Genomic DNA, 18929 nt, shown 5'->3' on the forward strand with positions numbered 1-18929 from the left:
ATAAACATCAGTTAGTCCATTCCCTTATAAAAATGGTCTATAGACAGTCTATGGACTTGTTATAGACTCTATTGCCTTCCTATCGATATTTCTTTTTGTCTATTCACAGTCCATAGACTGTCTATAGACAAAACTCTACTAAAAGTGTAAGGCCGTACATCTATAGATTGTCTATAGACAGTCTATAGCGTTTGTGTTGCCTGTAAACTGTTCTCTAGGATTTGTTTTAGAGTCTATAGACTTTATAAACAGATGTCTACAGACAGTCTACAGACAGATGTCTACAGATAGACTGTCTAAAAAATTTTTATAAGGGTTAGTTCAACTAGTGCACCTGTCACGTTAACGCTGTTTATTACTATCGGTTTCAGGTCCAATAATTCTGGGCGAAAGCATCGTTGAGTCGGAGGCCGTTTATGAACGCAATTTTTTTTCCATATAATGTAAGATTTCACTATAACAATCAATATATCCGCAGATCACCCGATGGCAGTCTTGCACTTTATTTTTCTATTAACGTTTCTGCCATCGTCAAAAGCGTCCCCCCTTGGCTTTCTGTGGCAGTCTTAACTCTTCGATACGATCGATGGAAACACTTTAAAAGAAATATTTTGCTAGACATCACAAGAATGGGTCCTTACCTTCAATATTTCTGTAACAGTATCCTACAGTTTTCTAATTTTCAAATTTTTGTCCCAGAATGTTGGACGTGACATGCAGCGTTAGCCGTTTTTTAGCTCGTGCCTAAAAAAAAATGTGGTCTCGGAACCGCCGTCCGCTTAACACTTCCCGGAGGGTGTAACCCTTTGGGCCCGGAAGTGCAACCACCGGTAAGAATGCAACTCCCATTCAGTGCACGTTAAAGAACCCCAGGTGGTCGAAATTTCCGGAGCCCTCCACTACGGCGTCTCTCATAGCCTGAGTCGCTTTGGGACGTTAAACCCATAAACTAAACCATAAACCAAACCGAATGCAACTCGCACTGACCAGCTTAGCACCTTCCACCCAGCACCTACCTCAACTGCGAGCTCAATCTTCACCTCCCAGCACCTGCAGAATACGGGGCGGATTCTGTGATATATCAGCTCTACTATGTCTGCATTTCTTCGCGATCCCAAGTCAGCTATCACTGGATCACGCTTACGTGCTACGCAGCCGTGGAATGCCGAGACTTTCGCTCGTCCCTGTCGCTAACCTTGCTGGCTCGTCGGTAATGCGGGGCTCGCAGCGACTGGCGTACCTAGGCGTCAGGAGGGAGATAAGACCACCCGCCTGCCCGCCAAGCGCCGATGTATATCGGCCACCAGCTCGCTCCCCTGTATGCAGGGAAAAAGCGGGCGGAAAGCGCTCGCTTTCTTCCGAAGTCTTTTCTCTAGAGAGAGAGAGCGCGTTTTTCGTCTCGACTTGTGCCTCCCGGGCGGAATGGAAAAAAGTATTCCCTCGAGCGGAAAAAATAAACTATGGGCGCCTCCCCCCCACCCTGTCTGTCGCCCCCATATCCGATATGGGAGGAGACGGAAGTAGACAGAGGCAAAGAAAAGGTGGTAGGGGAGGGAGGTGGGGAGGGCGCAGGCCAAAGGCGCAACGCAAGCAGGTCGGCTCTGTTGCAGGCTTGGCTTGGCGAGCTCTGTCCCTTACAAACAGCCATACCGGGCATTTATAGCGGATATATATATATATATATATATATATATATATATATATATATATATATATATATATATATATATATATATATATATAATCAGCCATATGTCGGATTCAAGATGTCCCCATGTCCCCCATATATAGAATATGGGGCACCAAAAACTAGGAGATAGATCTTGGCGCGGACAGTGGGCGCCAAGGCAAGCGCGCAGCAAAGCCAACTTGCTTAATCTTTCCCTGTAGCCTACTGGTACTGTCTCTTCATTTTTTTTTCTTTCCGTAACCAACTGCTCTATGGGCTCTCTCGTACCCAACAGGTTGTCTTTGCTATGTGTTGTGGCAAGTTGGGAAAGCGTTAGGAGAGCGGCGGGATTGTTCTGATCACCCTGTCTGAAGCATTCCGTCTACTGGGCCGGGAACTACGAGCTCAGAACCGGCAGAGCTGATTCCTTGCGACCGTCATTCAGTGAATTCCGTCACTATACTACCTCTATGCGTTGCGTGTGTGTACGGCTTAATAATACGATTTTTTGCTTCGATTCCATGCTATTGACGTTGGCCTCACCGAATGATCAATAGCAGGAGATTGCTGCCTTAGAAAAAAGTTTTAGACTGTCTATAGAGTGTCTATAGACCTCTGACTATAAATTCTATAGACTTGTCTTTAGACAAAACCTAGAGAACAGTCTATAGGCAATAAAAATGTGATAGACACGTCTATAGACAATCTATAGAATTATGGCAATACACTTTTAGTAGAATTTCGTCTATAGACTATGAATAGACAAAAAGCAATATCTATAGGAAGTCAATAGTCAATAAGAAGTTTATAGAGTGTCTATAGACCATTTTATAAGGGCTAGGACGTCGCTTCGTCCAAGGCAGTGTACGAAATATGAAAAGGAACGACACGGAACGTAATTTGAAAGAGACATATTTTTATGGCCCACATGTCTTATGGCCCACATGTCTACCCGATGGTCACACTATCTGACGCAGAACCGCGGAGTCTCCGCAGCAGGAGATTGGTTAATTATCGATGTTTTTTGGTGTACATTGAACCGTCAATGTGAAAAATTTTCCTTTCAACCTGGAAAGATTTATATTCTTTTCATTATTAAACGTCGTGGCCACTGTTCGGATGCTGGAACAAACACCGAAACTGCATAAATTCAATTCCACTATAAGCTATTTAACGGGCACCGACCAATTAGCCGTGGTTGTCGATGTTTACTAATGTCGCATCATTTTTCTAGGAAAGAATTCGCCACAAAATTTTTCCTCCTTCCATTGCTTTAAAAGGTGCCAAAAGGGACTGAATTTCAGTCGGTGTTTTCGACTAACGGGATATCAGAAATTCGTAGAAGGAGTTTGTTTTCTTCGACGCAAATCGCGTTAAACATCAACGAACGGTTTCTTCAAAACTGAATTGCGTTAAATATTGTTCATCGCTTTTGCGAGGGCGACGTTATGATGAAGTAAAGGGTTTCAGGATAAGGAAAAAGAAAGAAAAATTTAGACGCCAGAGGGCGGCTTTTAACCGTAGGAACGCGGAATAAGTCCTCAGGGTGTAAACGCTATCTTAAATGGTAACAGCCGCCCCCCCCCCCCCCCTCGGCACACCTTTGTGTTGATGACGTCATGAGAGCGAATTTTAATTAACGGCCGAACATCCGGGTTTTCAGTCGCAAGTAGTTGCTGCTGCAAGACCATCGTTGCCACATAGGTCACAGATCACCGACGCAACCGGTGGATGTCGAAAATTTATCCGAAACTTTAGTTCCGGCTTCGGATCGATCTATAGCTCTGATAGTATAGATTTGATTTTTTGCTTCTCGTAGTTATTTTTTCTCGCACCCTTTTCTGCGTTTATGAGATGAGACAGCGTCAGCCTCGCATTTAGTTCTGAGCTTTTAAGCACTTCATTCATTTTGCTGCTGTGGCTCAGTGGTTATGGCGCTCGGCTGCCGACCCAAAAGACGCGGGTTCGATCACGGCCGAGGCGGTCGCATTTCGATGAAGGCGAAATGCTAGAGGCCCGCGTACTGTGCGATGTCAGTGCACGTTAAAGAACCACAGGTGGTCGAAATTTCCGGAGCCCTTGACTACGGCGTCCCTCATAGCTTGAGTCGCTTTGGGACGTTAAACGCCTATAAAACCATAAACATGTTATGACACTTACCACCTGTCCAAATTTTTCTTCGAACGTATTTTGTGCTATTCTGGCCCTAGTAAGAGTTTGAAGAAAGCTGTGACTTGTTTGTATATACTCGCGGGCTTTCAGGACTGAAGTACGCCAGACTCAGTTCCGCTCAGTGGATTGTTTACTCCGAAGAGTGCTGAAGTGTTTAGTCTACCGCTTGCCGTAAAAAGCGAGAAAAAAAAATGCCAACACTACATCCAAGTTTTCTTGTTTGTTGTGGGTTGCTAGCTGCAGGCGCCAAAACAGATAAAGCAAAAGCGCTTAACTATACTTACCTCCGCTCAACTAATTTGTTTCTCAGGGCGTACACACAGGATAGACAAAAATAATCAAGTCACGTAAGAGAAAACTAACAATGATTAGACAGGGTGTAGGCTGCTTTCGCGGTCTTAGCTATAACTTCTGGCAACACCAGGTTCTGAGAGACGCTAATCGCTAAGCCTGGCAGATTAACGCGTTCGCAAAAGCGCGAAAGCGCCCAGCCCTAATAGATTGCAACTAGTTATCCTTTCTCTTTTTTCCCCCCCAATTAGGCTAAACCTCAAGCCTGCACTGTAGAGCCGTGTATTTCCTGCGTCCAAATCCGAGCAAGCTTACGCCGTGCAGAGCCGGTTTATCCCTCACAGCTCGCGACATAGTTTCAGTTTTGCGAGACCCATTTCACTTTTCCGCCATACATTGCTGCCCCCTTTGAGACCCGACTGAATCAAAACCTTGGGCGCTTTTTTTTCTTGTCTTTCTTTTTCCTCGGCGTACTTTTTTTCATTCTTTCTATCCCTCGCGTCGTCGCCATTGCATTTTGCCGCAGACGTCGTCGTCTGCTCCGAAATCCACTAGCAGACGATACGTCGGCGACCCAGACGCCCGTCGCCGTCTGCTCCAGCGGATTTGTCGTCTGCGGCTCGAGATTGTTATTGGCTTGGCTTCTGTCGCGTCGCTTTTTTTTTCTTTCTTGCTTGTTTCCTGCTCGCTTCGGGTTTCGATTAGACGGTAGGAAGGAGACGGCTTCCTGTTCGTATAGGAAGGCCATTTCACGCGTCTGTAACGACCGCGGAGCCCTTTGGTAGTCATTATCAGTTGCGAAAGAAGTCGGCAGAGGGCACTACGATTGCATTGGCTCGCAATTCCGGTATTCGCAGATTATCGGGTCACCTATGGCTACATTGGTGATTTATTGCCATTGCGCCGAAAATTATTGGCTTGGCCGCCAATTCCCTCTCATTTGGTTGTTCGAGCAATATGGAAGAGTGCGTTTTACTGGCATGCGGTAAACTATTACTTCTCAGTCGACAGTAGACAGCATAACTTTGTTTTTTCTAAATAGTGGTTTCGACACGTCATTCCCAGCTTTTCGAATTCGATGCAGAGGAGAAAAAAAGATCTTGACTGTTTACCGCGCGTTGTGTTTAATATTACTGGCACTTTACTGCATTCAGACCTGGAAAAGTTGCACCTAGTTTTACTTCCCTCAAAGATTACCCAATAATGTCTGTCTGTGTGTGATATATAATGTGAAAGGTTCGTCTTCTGCGAAACCGGATGTAAGGCCGCCTGTAATCAGAGGAGCCGCTCTAAAAGATGCCGTGGGAAGTAAAAAATAAATAAAATACCGCGCGCTCAGGCTTTTATGCAGTCGCGGACTCTAGAGGCGACTTCCGATGTACAAGTTGACGGGCGTCTAGCTCACTTGATGGGTCTCCGCGTGCTTTATGCTTTTCCTTGTGTTCGTAACTTCCCACCGTCAGACCTTGCTCAGGGTGACATTGCATCAAGTTACGAAAGTGGTCGGTGGGTGTTCCTCACTGTCTGCTGTTTTCCTAGTCATGCGATCACGAACTTACCACATTCGTATTACCAACTGGAAGTTTTTGTTCTATTGGTGTATTGCGGTGTTTTTGTCAAAACTTAGCTCATTGCAAAAAGCAATTAATGTGACGTTGCATCGTCTGCCGTGTGGCTTTAATGAAATTGATTTTCAGCACATGCGGTACGGCTCAATCGAGATAGTCTTTTTCCATCGTTGCGAATGTCGACTTGAAGTTAACGAATAAATAAATAACCGATTCAGCAGCCGTGGCTGGGGAACAAGTAAGAGTTAATTAATTAGGTTGTGGGTGAAATCAACACGGGGAAATAGATAGGTGTATGCACATGCACACACATGCAGCTTAAGCAGTTTAAAGTAGTATGAAAGTGGTGGGGTTTTAACGCAGTTGAACCGAGTAGACGTTCGAAAGCATGTGTGTAGCCTGGTTGGCTCATGGTTTTGCTTTGGTGGTTCGTCGGCACGTCTGGCGATGATATTAGAAGTCCACGATATGCAATGCACATCGCGAGTGTGTGTATGTTATAATGCTCGATAGCAGCGTTAGTTGAAGAAGACTACGATGTTCAATGCACAGGGTGAGAGTGTTGCGGTTTAACCCGAGGCGTGATGGGCTGCGGCGATAACATAGTGCTCTCGTGCAGTGGCCAGCAAAGCTGATCTGTTCACGCCGCGTCGGGTTCGAATCTCAGTCGTGGCAATATTTGTATTACTTAATTATGACCTTATAAAAATAGTCTATAGACAGTCTATAGACTTCTTATTGACTCTATTGACTTCCTGTAGATATTCCTTTTTGTCGGTTCATAGTCTATGGACTGTCTATAGAAGTAGTCTACTAGAAGTATATGGCCATAAATCTGTAGCTTTTCTATAACTGTCTATGGAATTTGTATTGCCTGTAGACTGTTCTCTAGGATTTATTTGCCTATAGACTTCTTATTGACTCTATTGACTTCCTATAGATATTCCTTTTTGTCTGTTCATAGTGTATGGACTGTCTTAGAAATAGTCTACTAGAATTATATGGCCATAAATCTGTAGCTTTTCTATAACTGTCTATGGAATTTGTATTGCCTGTAGACTGTACTCTAGGATTTATTTGCCTATAGACTTCTTATTGACTCTATTGACTTCCTATAGATATTCCTTTTTGTCTGTTCATAGTGTATGGACTGTCTTAGAAATAGTCTACTAGAATTATATGGCCATAAATCTGTAGCTTTTCTATAACTGTCTATGGAATTTGTATTGCCTGTAGACTGTACTCTAGGATTTATTTGTCTATAGACTTCTTATTGACTCTATTGACTTCCTATAGATATTCCTTTTTGTCTGTTCATAGTGTATGGACTGTCTTAGAAATAGTCTACTAGAATTATATGGCCATAAATCTGTAGCTTTTCTATAACTGTCTATGGAATTTGTATTGCCTGTAGACTGTACTCTAGGATTTATTTGTCTATAGACTTCTTATTGACTCTATTGACTTCCTATAGATATTCCTTTTTGTCTGTTCATAGTCTATGGACTGTCATAGAAATAGTCTACTAGAAGTATATGGCCATAAATCTGTAGCTTTTCTATAACTGTCTATGGAATTTGTATTGCCTATAGACTGTTCTCTAGGATTTATTTGTCTATAGACAACCTATAGACGGAAGTCTATCGACACTCTATAGACTGTCTAAAACTTTTTTGTAAGGGCGGCTTGGCCTATGTAACCCTCAAGGTCAAGCTTCACACGAACTCGGTGAGCTGGTTAGACCTCGTGAAGTAGTGCTTTCTCACTCAAAAGGAACTTGGAATAAGAGGCTCGCCCGTTGAAACTCTCCTCTCGCTATAGGGTATCGTGCTTTCAGCAGCAGCGTAGTGTTTCCATGCCAGCGTCCTCCTCTCCCTTCGCCTCTGCCACCGATACGCGTAGCCATGCGATTTCGCAAAACGCCGTCGCGTGCTTTGCAGCAACCGCACCAGCAGCCGCTGCTTTCGTAACCCCTCCTCCTTGTCTCCGATCCCGAGTGTAGTATACCGTATTCGCGCGAACTGAACGGGAGCGTAGTATACCGTATTTGCGCGAACTCAAGGGGCAGCTCCGCCTTCTCAACTCTCTTCGTCTTTTATAGTTGTTTGTTTGATGACCACAAGATCAGCTTTGCAGACACCGTCAGGGTTACATCTTTAAATATCGCGACCGGCATCGTGTATAGAACTCGGTACGTCGAGCTCTGCTTCGAATATTTGGTTCCAGCTTTCCCTCGAAATTTTCTTCAAAACTTGCGAGCTAAAACTTTTCTAAGCAAGTTTCAAACCAAAAACTGCATAGAAAGCACTGGATAAATAGTGCTTGTGGTTTAGAGTGTATTTAATGAGAATTAGCATAAGTGCGCCAGTGTTTGGGGATTCGGTGGATCGCTCGTCGTTTATAGGTCGGAACGACGGCTTGTACGGCCTGTTTTTTATCCGAAATTTCAATGAAATGGGGGGGGGGGGGGAGCGAGACTGCTTGGTGTGCATGTTTTCCAGAGCATTGTGTACAATCGCGGTGGTGGTATCGTAGTCTGGTATCGAATGCATCGGCGTCCTGCATTGACACACGTTAAAAAAAGGCAGTGATGAAATTTTCACCCACCTACACAGCGAATAAATTCACCTGCGTTCGCCTGCATTCTCCTGCTGGCCAGTGCGTCTGTGTAGTGATGAGATACCTTTACAAAAATTTATTTAGACAGTCTATAGACTGTCCAGATATCTTGTCAGTAACGTCTGTAGAGTTTCTATAGGCAAATTCTTAGTCTATCGACAATACAAATTCTATAGACAGTGTATAGACAATCTATAGATTTGTGCCCATACACTTTTAGTATACTTTCTTCTTTAGACTATGTAGACTATGAACAGACAAAGGGAAATATCTATAGGAAGCCAATAAAGTCTACAAGAAATCTATAAATGTCTATAGACCATTTTTATAAGGGCAGGGCGGGCGCTATGATTGCATTAGGTGCAGGGGGAGGGGAGTGTGATGGAGAACAGTGCGGTAAATGTACTACATCCTTCACTGCTTCGTCAAGGGGAGAGTAAAGTTCGCGCGTTTCTACGCCTTTATTATCTTTTGAAGTGAAATTGCCACCCTGCAAGAATGGAACGGAACTGGGTGCACACTTCAAATCTCGTGTTGCCTAAGCACGAGTTATCGCGGTACTTTGAAGCGCAGACGTGATACCGGCTGCTCCTAGTATCATAGCCGACGCTGGCTCTCGCCGTTTCTCTCTTTCCCTCTCTTTCTCCTCGTGACTTTAGCGAGTTGCGCTTTATACGATCTTCATAGCGCCCTTCCCTCCTTTTCCGATCTCTACGAGACAGCGTCGGCGTCGGGATTGCAAAAGAGGCGGCTAGTAGGCGGCTAGGCTTACTTACTCAACAGTAGTACTACAGTAGTATGCGTACGTACGGGGCTCTCCCGGGTGCTCTGAGAGGCTTACTCACTCGCGTACATGCTCGACATGATGCATGGTTTGTCGAGAGAGGCCTCGCATTATTTGCATGCTTCGCTGAGCCGCACCACCATCACAAGTGCACCAGCGGGGCTGCGCTTTTGCCCGCGGCGTCGTCTCGTGTTCGTTAGGAAACCCCCCCCCCCCCCCCCCCCCTCTCTTGTCTGGTTGTGTGTGTGAGGAGTTGAGAAGTAGCGTCGGCAGTTAATAAGCATTAAGAGGCGGGCAATTACTGCAGCGCACAAGAGGAGCGTTTTGCGCGGAAACGTTTTGCTTGGGAGACTAAACGCGTTGCCGTGCTACGGGGGCGGAGCGGCGGGTTATAATTCTTGTTCCTGGTCGGCCCTTGTCTTTGCGGAATAAGTGGTTGGTTTTGTAACAAAGATTTACAGCTGTTTTACCTGTATTTCTTTTTGAATTTTGTTTGCTTGACGTGGCCTTGGATAGGATGTTTCCACGAAAGGCTTCTTGAAGGAAAGCGAGAGGAAAAGATGTGTGAAGTCGAAGTTCATTACATGAAATGGCGAGTTTCTGTGTCGCTTTGGTGGAGAGTGGTAGCGTCTAAAGAGAAAAGGGGATAAGGGAGCAATCAACACCATGTGTACGGTGTGAATTAGTCCGGTATTAGTTAACTGCTTTACCCCCACCCCCCTGCATTTCCACATTTATTATTTCTGTCACCCTTGGTTGGTTCAAGCCAAACCAAACCAAACCTTTCTGGGACGTCATTTTACTCAAAAGGCTTAGAGTGAACACGGTGCGTGGAGTCATTTAGACTCTTAGCAAGATATCAGTGGAAAGTGGACTAACCATGCCGCTTTCTCCTTGGTTAGTCCGAACCGTTACTCCCTGGCGGGACTAACTGCGGCTGGTGTGCTTTTGCAGATAGTCTCTTAAGGGAGTAATAATTGCTCTAATGGCTAGGACAACGCAGTTAGTCACCAATGTACCGAACTCCGTTGCCCTTCTGGTCCTTTGTGGTTCAAGCCTTTCTCTGATGTCATTTCAAGAAAAATGCTAAAAGTGAACGCGGGGCGTAAGGTTGTTTACACGCTTAGCCAGAATTGAGTAAAAATTGTACTAACGGTGCCACTTACTCCTTGGTTAGTCCGAACCGTTACTCCCTGGCGGGACTAAATGCGGCTGGTGTCCTTTTGCAATTAGTCTCTTAAGAGAGTAATAATTGTTCTAATGGCTAGTTAGTCGTCAAAGTACCAACGCCCGTCGCCCTTCTGGTTCTTTATGGCTTATAGTGTGTATTCACTCATCGCCCTACGAGTTCTTCAAAGTAACGAGCGAGACGTCGGTCTCCACGGGACGTGTGGCGACGCTTCCTTCCTTGTACACCGAAGACGTCGGCGAGGAACACATAACGTCCCATTCACGTCGCGTACTTTGAAAGGACGCAGCGGTCTATGCGAGGCATCGTCCCTCGCCGTATATACAGCACCCGTTTAGCAGTCTGTAGGGGCGACAGGCAGTTTCCTCGTATGCCCAAGCACGGCGACGCCGCTGCATGCCGCCGCAGTTCCTAGCCCGCTCATCGTCGTTCAGCGGTAGCGTCGCGTTTCCGTCAGGCTGCCTCCCCGTTCGAGTGAGTCGCCGCCTTTTCCTCTTCCCGGTGAGACTGTTATATTGCCGCCCGTACGCGGGATGCTTTGCCGGTGGTAATGAGGCGACGCCAAGTCTGCCAGAGACGACGGACAGCTCCCGTATGAAAATGGTCTATAGACAGTCTATAGACTTCTTGTAGACTCTATTGCCTTCCTATAGATAATTCTTTTTGTCTATTCATAGTCTATAGATTGCCTATAGAGAAAAGTCTGCTAAAAGTATATGTATGGCCATAAATCTATGGATTGTCTATAGACTGTCTGTAGCATTTGTATTGCCTATAGACTGTTTTCTAGAATTTGTCTATAGAGAGTCTATAGACTGTACAGACGGAAGTCTATGGACTCTCTATAGACATATCCTAGAAAACAGTATAGGCAATACAAATGCTACAGACAGTCTATAGATAACCCATATATTTATGGCCGTCAGACCGATCGTCAGCTTCCCATGACCGGTGACAGATTTTACACGGCTTGGCAGAAACAGCATAACGGTTATTAAGCGCATTTATATATGTGTCGGTGGCATATATACACTGTATAGTGTACAGGTTTTGGCCTAAAGTTCCCAAACGCGCAATTAGCTTTTTAACGGTGCAGTTTTGCACTTACGGTGCCTGTGAAGCTAGAAAGATCCTCAGGGGTGAGGCTAAAACTCCGCTTTCTCCTCTACAGGTTTTTAGCTTCCAGGTTGTCGTTAATGCCCAGCTACGAGGCTAAATAGAAGCACATCCCCGTGGTCTGGGGACTTTCGACCAACCCTCTAAATAAAAGTGACATTAATTACATAAAGTTAAACCATAACCAGATGTCCATATACTACCGGTCGTTGCTAATCTAACGCCAAATCTGCGAGCTCTTTCACAAGTGAGCCGAAGCGCGCACAATCCAGACCTTCACAGTTGCACGCCTTCGCGTGCTCTTCAGGCCGTAACACCACGAATCCCGCTTCGCTGTGGAAGCCGCTCAGGCCGCACACAGGGCGCGCTCTTGAAACGACTGCATACCCCCCCCCCCCCCCCCTTGTATGTCTCGCTCGCCTGCTTTTTTCTCGGTCGCAGTGAGCTCCGTCGAGTGTGGCACATGAAGGGGGGGGGGGGGGGGTCGAGCCGGCGAATAATCAGCATAAATCTCGTGCAGCGCACGCACGCACAACAGCACACTAGAGCGTGCATGCGTTTGCGTAGCGTGGTGCCGTCCGCTCGTGTCTCAGGCTAACCACGTGGGATGCATGAGTGTGTATGCATGCACGGTGTGTGGATAAATTCGCGCACTCTTTCCATCTCTTCGTCGTTTTCGCCTCCCGTGTCGACACCAGCGTGCTTCTCAAGAAGCTTCGGGGACTCCCCCAAAGACGTATGCCTCACTGGCGTTGTCAGGTTCAAGGACGGAGAAGTAACGAAATAGAGATGAAGGCTTAAGAAACGTCGGTTGATACGTTTAGCCGGTGCTATATGAGGCGCGACAGTTCAGCACTTACTCCTTGGGGAAAGGGTCGTAGCTTATACAGATTTAATCGAGAGCGAATAGGTTTTAACCGTATATGCACGGAACAGCGCTCCCAGCGCCGCCGTGGTGGTGTTGGCGTAGCGGCGACGGCAGCGGGCTCAGACGGGTGAAGTGCCCTCACGTTCTTCGTCACACTTTTTGGTCGTCGCTTTTTCCGCGTAGAACGCCCAGACAGCGAATGGTTCTTTCCTTTCTTTTCTTTCTGCCTTTTTCCTCGCAGTCTTTCCGTCTGAGTCATATAGGCACTGCCGACAAGCGAACGCACGCAGTCTACCTATGACGCGTTTCCCGTTGATTTGAATGCAGCCACAATCACGGGCACTGAGGAATTACCGTCAGGCTTGCTTTAAGAGCCTTCTTCCAATACTGACTACCAAAAATGTGTACATTAAGCGGGACGAAGGTAAATATCATTTATATCTACCTCGGCTCAATGAGCCGTTGTGGACACTTACAAGAGGCAGCACTACCCGATACGTCGTCGTCCTGAACAAGACATCCGGATTATTTCCAAACGTGAATGTATTTTGCAGCGAAAGCTGTTATACGGACGATTTCGCGGCGTAGACCGTCAGAATCCCATCACGTGACCGGTGCCTCCGTCGTGGCCAGAGTCAGTCACGTGACCGCGCGCCCGTTGCTATACCGTTGTGGTGACCCAGGTTGGTACAAAGTCTGTTCGCTATAAAAAGACTTTACTGCAATCCTTAGGCACTAGTAAAAAATTGCCAGCAGCACTGCGACAGCTTTCGCTGAGTTTAACGCGTTACGTAGCAGACGGTAAACACTTAGCATTTTTTGAACGCCATTTTTATTCTTCCGTGGTCCGTGTATGTTGATATGCATCTCCCTCGCCAGACAGGCTTTTTGTCGGACCATCGACTATTATCTTTAATACTGTCTTAACTCTAATCTCATGTCCGTTTAGTTGTGTGCCCCATTAAGCCGCTAAAGCTCTAGGCTCGAACACTGACACTGTTTTTCTGTCTTCCCTGGTGGTTCCGGGATTTCAGCGGTTTGTGTACATCCGGTATGAAGTAGTCGTCACACCTTGTCTCTTTATTCTTGCCTGATGAGCCCCTGCTGTCACGAAAGAAAGGGAGAAAAACAACAATACCGGAAGCAGCGTGGGAAGCCGCCGCAGCTGTGCGCGCGTACACTGACGGCAACAACCGCACCACGAGAAAGACTCCGCCTCTGGCTGCTCCCAGCGCTACCCGGTAGCGGCCTCACTCTGCGCGCCTTTAGAAGCGTGCAGTGCAGTGAAGGCTATGAAGTCGACATCATAGGATGAGGGATCGGTTGTACTGTGTTCTTCATACGTAACAATAGTTCGTGAGCGACGTCGTTTTTTTTTATTGCCCAATTAGTCGTACCGTACGGGTGCCTGCTGATCAGAATCAATCGGCTGTCTCTGCACTGTCTCAGTTTAAGCTCGGTGTCTCTCATCCTGAGAAGAAGGCTGAGTGAGGCCTTTATTCGATTGGTTGGGAGCCTCGAAATCCTTGCTCAGCCAAGGATGGTTGCAGAGGTTACCTGACTTACTTTAAAGCTTTTACTAGTGGCTGTTCTTAAAAATATCGTTCCAATTGGGCATCACTAGGTAGTAAAACTTTTTAGGCCCTCTACACCACCGATCAGTTTTCATTTTCTTATAAACTTCTGCAGTAAGCTCCTGTATACCTAGTGCTCGGCCCATGATGACCTTAGCTGCCTATCTATGTGCCACTAAACCCAACACAACATATAAACTCGGTGGCAAACCTCCTTCACAGCAGTCCATTTGAACAGCTGGAAGATTGTCTATTGAACGTCTATTGACTTTCTGTTGAAACATTTGTGAAAGGTATGTACAAAGCAGTGTTGAAATTGCTTACAGCAACTTTAAGAGTGGTGTCACGTCAGCTGTGGCTGGAGCAATATCTCAGTTCAGTGAGAGTTTGTAATTGGTTGTTTTGTTGGCGAACGCAGGGGTCACCGGCTACACCTGTTCACATTGCATACAACGAAAGTTATACTAAGTCACAGGTGAACGCGACAAAGGAACCTAAGGGAGGCGACGAGTTCTCGGGGAGCAGGGGCGTTGGGTTCGCATTAGTCCCGTACTGAAACGATATTCACTGCTGCTTCGCACGCTGAAGGATCTTCCAGCAGTTCCACCCTCCCCCTCTCCCCTTCTCTCGTACCTTAGAAGGTCGCTCGTTCTTTTGATGGCTTGCATTCTTACTACGTTTGATGCGAAACGACAGCCGTATTTTACTCACGTAATTCCTTTATCGCGTCCGCAGTTCCTCGTTTCGCTTGGTAGGAGGGAAGCCGGTGTTGAAATGAATAGATGGAAACAAGGCCTGTGTACTCCTAAACTATAAGGAGTACACTCCTAAACTATACGTTAAACTCAAAAAAGAAAACCACTGAAGTTGATAAGTTTTTATTTTCAGTGTCTGCCCTGCCATTTCTTACTGCTGAGGTATTACCATTCAAGGACGGTTCTTGTAGTCGCGCAAACGGCTTTAGCCATTCGGCCTCTCTACAGCCGACGCTAGCTGTATAACCTCATGAGAGTCCGTATATACACTGTACTTCTATACTGCAGTTTCCTAAACGCCCTACTCGTGCAGACTAAACGCTCTCGAAGATTATTGAGTACTCGCAAAAGCCGTGCAGAAATATCCGTTAGACACGGCGGCTGCATCTTGCCCGATCTCATAGGAACGCCGGGATTTAAACAAAAAAAAAAGGAAACATTTTGATTAACGCTCACAAAGCGCGCATGTCACTTGGGGCGTCACGGAAGTACTACATAGCTTTCCACAGGGGTGCACCGTTTTAAGTGGGACGGAGCGCATACAGCTATGCAGCACCTCTGCTCCTCCTCTCCCTCTTCCTACGTTCACGGGGGGGGGGGGGGGGGGGTAGCACCACGTGTGTCAATAAATCACGCTTTGTCGCTGCATCGAGCGGTCGTGCCGACGTCGAAGCCTGTGTAGCGGGAACCTGTAGCACCGCCGCTATATGGCTGGGCTCCCGGAACAGGCGTTCTATGCCTGATCGTTTAACGGGTGGAAGCGAGGTGCATAACGCGTATGCGTAGTGGCCTCACGGCGTACACTACCGGTTGCGTTAGTATCGCACGTTCGAGAGATGCTATCAGTCATCCCGACACCCGACCATAGCGTAGGAGGTTAGGCCGGAAAGAGGATTGGTAGTGCCGCCTCTATTATTTGCGGGGCACCGGAGAACGATGTGTGGCGGAAAGCCCTCTGTAAGACTAATATTCAATACCATTGTGATAACCACATAGGGGGACACGTTGTGACGTGTTTCGCTTGTGATGACTGTGTGTTTCCATGTGTTGCCTAGCTGCGAAGAGTCCGTTCAATATAAGTCGAGCCGCCGCGGTGGCTCAGTGGCTATGGTGCTCGGCTGCTGGCCCGAAAGACGCGGGTTCGATCCCGGCCGCGGCGGCTGGAATTTTTTTGGAGGAGAAATTCTAGAGGCCCGTGTACTGTGCGATGTCAGTGCACGTTAAAGAACCCCAGGTGGTCGAAATTTCCGGAGCCCTTCACTACGGCGTCTCTCATAGCCTGAGTCGCTTTGGGACGTTAAACCCCATAAACCAAACCAAACCAATTTAAGTCGAAGATGTACGTGAGCTCGCAGGCAATATGCAATGAGTTTTTGTTGATTGTATGCTGACTCTAAGTAGAAGTTTGCTATTCACCGTAAATAATAGTTTTCGTATCAAGACATAACACAGAGTAACTTCGCTTATTCGAGGTGCACCATAAAAACGTGCAGGAGTGGTCGCGTCGTTTCTGTGATAAAGATGGCTTTGTGTTAACAACTCGAAGATTGTATACTGTGACGTATTGCCCTTCTATTGACTTTACTTGCACGTGTATTGCGTTTCTGTGGCAAGTCTACTAAATTTTACTAGAGGCTGATGAGTTCTGTTGAATTTCTATTGAATGTTACCACAGGCTTGTGAGGTCAGAGACATCGAAAGAAAATATTTTTTTTTTTCGGTACAACTCTATGAATCTGCTGACGTACTGCGCTGTAACTACTGGCATTATGCATTATTATACTGATATTATATTGCAGTTAACTGTCATTAAGCCTCTTTACCGGAGAATACCGAGCTGAATGTTGTGTACACCGCGCAGGGTTTTTTACCTCGAAAGTCCGATACTGATTGCTTGAGAAGAGGCCGTGATTAGGTCGAGGCAATTAACGGTGCCTTAGGTTACAAAAAACCGCTCCGTATAGCCGGACTTAATCGAAGGAGTGGACGAGATAGCTATCAGTAAGGCCCGAGGAACACGAGAATGTAGCGAACCGTTTGACACTACTTAGCTCAATAGGCAGCTTAGGTCAAGCGATTGGTGGTTTAGATTACAATACCCGCCTCGTGTAATCGATGATAACCAGGAACCGCGCAATACTTAAAAGGTGGAATGCCAACCTTTGCGCTCACTGATTTCCAAAAGGTCTAGTGGATCGGCCTCCTCTCCATAGTGTCTGCGTTCTCCTTTTCTCTTCAAACTATCGCTCCGTGCACATTCTTCGCGCAGACTCTCCCGGGGCGATAGAAGGAGGGCGAGAATTTTCGTTCCAACAAGATCACCGCCCTTTCGGCGAAGGTCGCTGCGTGTCCCTCGTAGCATTTAGCGTATGTACGCATGCCCTATTCCGAACGGCATTTCGTTGCATTTCAATGCAGGTATGCTCGGGTTCCCTTTCCCCTCCTTCTTCGTTCGATTTATTTTTATCGTTTTTTTTGTTTACCGCTGTTTTTCGTCCGCCGTCGCCGGGGTCCGTTCTTATCGGCGACATCAGGGCAGACACAGATCGCTGCGAGTTATTGGCTCAAGCTTTTTCTTTTCTTTCTATCCATTCTCCTACGCCTTCCTTACTTTCTTTATTCGTTTCTTTCTTTCTTACCTTCTGTTTCTCCCACAGTTTGTTCGCTCAAATCGGGAAGCTGGCACCGATTGCCTCCGCACATGCGTACGCTTCAGAGGGTCCTCGAGAAGCTTTCTTCTTGCATTCCTTGTAGTCTTGTTGTTGTCTGTCGCTCTCTCTCCTCCTTTTTCCTTATTTTCTCTCTCTCTCGTCTCCACAACAGTGCGACGGGACGTGCCGCCAGTGACGCTACTGAACGTTCACCTTTCATTAAGCTGTCAAGTGTCGGGCGCATGTTATACAGTACAGACGCCAAGGGAAGACGCGATGGCTGGCTGGACGTCTGATCGCGACTGAGTGACTGTACTTGTCTCGGACCAGCACCACACAGCAACAACAGTCGATGCTGGTCTTTCCTTTACTTTTACTTGTTTCTTTTTCCCTCGTGCACTACATGGCGTGAAGTGGGAGAGATGGTACTTCTTCTTTTCCAGGTTTTTTTTATTCCTGCCGTCATACACTGCACCGAGCCAGCGGCATACCCGAGCTTCTTTCTGTTTCTGTCTACTCCGCACTTATCTCTCCTGGGGCAATGCCTGCCACTGACAGTGCTTCTTTTGTCCCGCGTATTCGCGTATATATACAGGGTCTAGACTCTGCGATGGCCGACTTCTTTTTTTTTTGCACATAGAGACGTGAAGGGCAGCGCGCAGTCTTATTACGTTCTACTGCCCACAATGGTGAAGTGAACGGTTCCTCACGAGTCTTCGCTGTGACTGGTTCTCCGCTGTCCGCTTGGATGTCTGGCGCCGCCGCGAATCACGTCGCGTCCGTCACTGCATGGTCCTTCTAAAGTGGCGCTCCTGTCCTGGAGACATTGTATCCTGGCGCAAGCAAGACTTTAACATTGCCTTTGTATGACTGCATGTAATTCACTGCTGCGATGTGCTGCCCTTTAATGTCTATTGGAGCTGACCCTTGCAGTACAGTGCGGACAATTCTTTGAGTGACGTCTTTCAGTGGTTGTTAGTCTTCAGGTCTTCTGGAACTTGTTACAGTGCTAGAAAGAGATGTTTCTTTTTTTTTAGGAGGTTGAACTAAGCGCTTCCTCATGGCAACGGAGAACGAGTTCCAAGGCTTCCGTACGGAAGCCGAAACGTCTTCGTCTTCATATTAAACAACCTTTTGGTCGGCGTTCCTTCTATTGAATTCATGAATCTTCTTCCTGACCAGACGAGTTTTCGTCGAACGTTAGATTTCAGAACGAGTTTAACGATTCTTCAAGGAACTCCTCGCCTCTCTGTGTCTGCCTGCTGTAAAGCTTGCACTGACGTCGGGCCGTACGGCACACTGAATTGCTGATGGCCCTTACGAGTATAGCGCCACTTCTCGGATGCTCCAGCAATTAAGAAATTTGGGTTGGATTAGTAATTAACTGGACTTGTACCGATATGGAAGGCATTTTCTGTTGAGGTGTTCAACATCATCGCAATTAGTACCGCGCTGTCGCCTAAATCAGAACCGTCGTCTTATTGACCAATGTGGACTTGGAACTCGGGAGCACTGGCGGAGATATTTCTTGGGTAGGTGTGTAGATATGTAAGCACTATAATAAACTCTTCGCGTTTTATATTTCATGTTCGACCGCTCCGATGTTTTAGCTTTCTTAATTCATATTTTTTCTTTTTTTACTGTGCCTGCCGCAGCTGTTTTCCTGGCAGATC

General features: G+C 46.7%; 1 protein-coding gene across 2 annotated transcripts in view; it reads left to right on the forward strand.

Annotated features, from left to right (window-relative positions):
* LOC149330281 (uncharacterized) overlaps nucleotides 1-18929 on the forward strand; it is a 265373-nt gene that overhangs the window by 116758 nt on the left and 129686 nt on the right. The gene's annotated exons all lie outside the window — the stretch shown is intronic.

The sequence above is a fragment of the Amblyomma mixtum genome, chromosome 9 (genome assembly GCF_055824585.1).
Source record: "Amblyomma mixtum isolate Tamu chromosome 9, ASM5582458v1, whole genome shotgun sequence".
Classification (NCBI taxonomy): domain Eukaryota; kingdom Metazoa; phylum Arthropoda; class Arachnida; order Ixodida; family Ixodidae; genus Amblyomma; species Amblyomma mixtum.